Source organism: Henckelia pumila, chromosome 4 (assembly GCF_033568475.1).
Source record: "Henckelia pumila isolate YLH828 chromosome 4, ASM3356847v2, whole genome shotgun sequence".
NCBI classification, from domain to species: domain Eukaryota; kingdom Viridiplantae; phylum Streptophyta; class Magnoliopsida; order Lamiales; family Gesneriaceae; genus Henckelia; species Henckelia pumila.
The window spans coordinates 964,874-967,813 of NC_133123.1; the positions used below are offsets into that span (position 1 = coordinate 964,874).

General features: G+C 29.7%; 1 long non-coding RNA gene across 1 annotated transcript; it reads right to left on the minus strand.

Annotated features, from left to right (window-relative positions):
• Positions 1 to 1,300: 1,300 nt before the first annotated feature.
• Positions 1,301 to 2,093, minus strand: LOC140859867 (uncharacterized). Its single transcript, XR_012143551.1, has 3 exons — positions 1,955 to 2,093; positions 1,685 to 1,770; positions 1,301 to 1,595 (listed from the first exon to the last, which is right to left on the minus strand). It is a non-coding gene; the product is annotated as an uncharacterized lncRNA (long non-coding RNA).
• Between the last annotated feature and the right edge of the window lie 847 nt (positions 2,094 to 2,940).

The window sequence follows — 2,940 nt, forward strand, 5'->3', positions numbered from 1 at the left end:
TATGTGTTTGCATGATTTTAAACCTTGTTATTATGAGATAAAAACATGTTGGGCCTTTAGGCTCACTACGCTTATATGGTGCAGGTGAGTATGTTGATGACACGATAGCTCCGACCGGCGGTGAGGGCCTATGCGTTCACACGCAGACGGCACCCGTGACCGATGCTATCATTGTTTCTATGTCATGAGATTTTATCAGTCCTTTTAAATAAGACTTCCGCATTCATTTTTTATGGTGGTTTCAAAATATTATCACTACAAAAAAAGTAGCCGTATAGAAGCGGTTATTTTTACTTTTAAGAACGGTTTTCAACCATTCTTAAGCTTTTACCATCGGTTACAAAACCGTTCCTCCTGTTGGCGTTCCTATAGCTTATAGAATCGGTTTTCCTCACCGTTGGTAAAATTTGAAAAACCGCCCCTATTGTGCACTATAGGAACGGGGGGAAACCGCCTCTATACATCGTGAATATAGGGTCAATTTCAAACCGGTTCTAAAGTTTAGAATTTAGGAATGGTTTATAGGTGATCTTAAAGCTATAGCATGCATGAATGCTTTTAAAATGCTCTTGATATTGTGGGATATAGAAGCGACACTAACCGACTCTAAAGCTACACTTTTAGATTTAGTCTAAAACCACTCTTGAAGATTTAGGATTGGAGATCGGTTTTCCTCACCGTTGGTAAAAGTTGAAAAACCGCCCCTATTGTGCACTATAGGAACGGGGGGAAACCGCCTCTATACATCGTGAATATAGGGTCAATTTCAAACCGGTTCTAAAGTTTAGAATTTAGGAATGGTTTATAGGTGATCTTAAAGCTATAGCATGCATGAATGCTTTTAAAATGCTCTTGATATTGTGGGATATAGAAGCGACACTAACCGACTCTAAAGCTACACTTTTAGATTTAGTCTAAAACCACTCTTGAAGATTTAGGATTGGAGCGGTTTAAAATTGCTCTTCAAATGTGCATTAAGAACAATTTCAAACCGTTCATATAACAATTTATAAGCGTTCTTGGAGCCATGGATTTGAGCCAAAATATGCTCCTAAAAAACGCATATTATAGAATCGATTTTCAAAACTCCATGGAACAAATTTGCATTCATTTTAATTTGACTTTATATTAATTATTTTCATAAATTAATATAGCATAAATCACAATACAATTAATCGTTCAATGACAAAAAAAAAAAAATTACTCATTTATTAAACAACAAAAATCTTTGTACATTTAAAATATCAATAAAAAAGCAATGTAACATTAGCAAACAAATTTTGTAGATAAAACAAATACTATCACAACTACGAAAATAAGTTAAATGAAACTTCAATTTAAAACTCTATAGAATTAGGATCTGGTTCCACGGGTGGAAGATATCTGCTATTGTTCTGTGTATTTGGTGGAGTACATATCGTCTCAGACATCGAATTTGACGAATGTTCAAGTTTAAACATATACATGAAAAAAAATCATAAAAATAAAAATAAATTAATATTGTACAATGTTTAGTAATTTTTTTAAAAATGTAGATAATATATAATCAAATACCTTTCTTGTATGTGTTCCCGTATGCATATCTGGAAGGCAACCTTGCACAATCACATTAAGCAACATAAAATATTGATGTGTTTTGAAATAAGATATTGACATTAAAATCATATTTCTTCGAAATTTGTACCTTTTAGATGTGATTATGTTTTTAAACAGTGGTAGATTATCATCAGCTAGCAACATCTTCAAGAAATTCCAAAATAAACTCAGTGCCTGTAACATCAAAAAAAAAAACATTAGCAATAAGATAAACATTAACAACTCTAGCAAAACAAGATAACCAAGACATCCCAACCATCACTTCCATCAAAATATTTCCAAATTCAATAAATGAAATAAAATCAACAAAGTTATAAATATCATATGCACTAAATAAAATACTGTACTAAAACATTACCTCCAGAATTTGGAATACTACAGAGAAGGGCTGGGATGAGGCGGCACAAAAAGAGGAGGAATAATATTGACGTTTTTAGAGTGGGAATGATAAATTTCTAATGAAGGAAACGAGTGCACGGATGGAATGTAAATCAACGCACAAATTATAAATGTGAGAAAGTAGAAATGAGAGGCGCGAGCGGGAATTCGAAATTATAGAAATGTGAAGGGCGCGATGGATTTGTGAAATTTAGGATTGAGTGGCGCTGGATGAAAATCATGAATGGTTTATGATTAATTGTTATTTAATTAATTAATATAAAGAATTATAATGCTAGTTTTTTTAAAAAAATTTGAAAACATAATTAGTAAAATAATTGTTTTGAAAGCTCGAAAGTTTGAAATTTACAATTAATATATAGTGACCAAAATAAAATAAAAATTTAAATTTTATAAGTAAGAGATAAGAAGATAAAATAATAATATTAAGTGTGGAGACTTAAAGATTTAAAAATAACTGAATATAAATTGTTTACATACTTAATTTTAGGGATAGAATAAATCACTTGAATACTTGAATTGAAGAATTTTAAAAACTTATAAATTAGTGAAAAAATAACGCAACGGATAATTCACATTATCAAAAATAAAATGGATAAGTTTAAAGAGTTTAAATTTTTTTTAAGTAGTGTTTGAGAGAGCTTTTAGGAAACACTTTTCAGATTTTTTTTAACAAAGAAAAATCTAAGAAGTTTTTCCTAGAATCTCTACTATCAATTTTAGATGATATTAGTCACCGCATCACACACATATTGTGTGTATATAAAATTTTTATTTTTTAGATAAAAATATATAATATTTTTAAATTTTTAATATGATTAAAAAATTTTAGTAGATATTCACTTTTCTCAGATAAAATTCATTTTGAAAATGAGGTAGATAATATCAAAATTTTGAAAAAAAAATACTATGAATTATTAAAAATTTCGAGAACTTAGTTTGTGT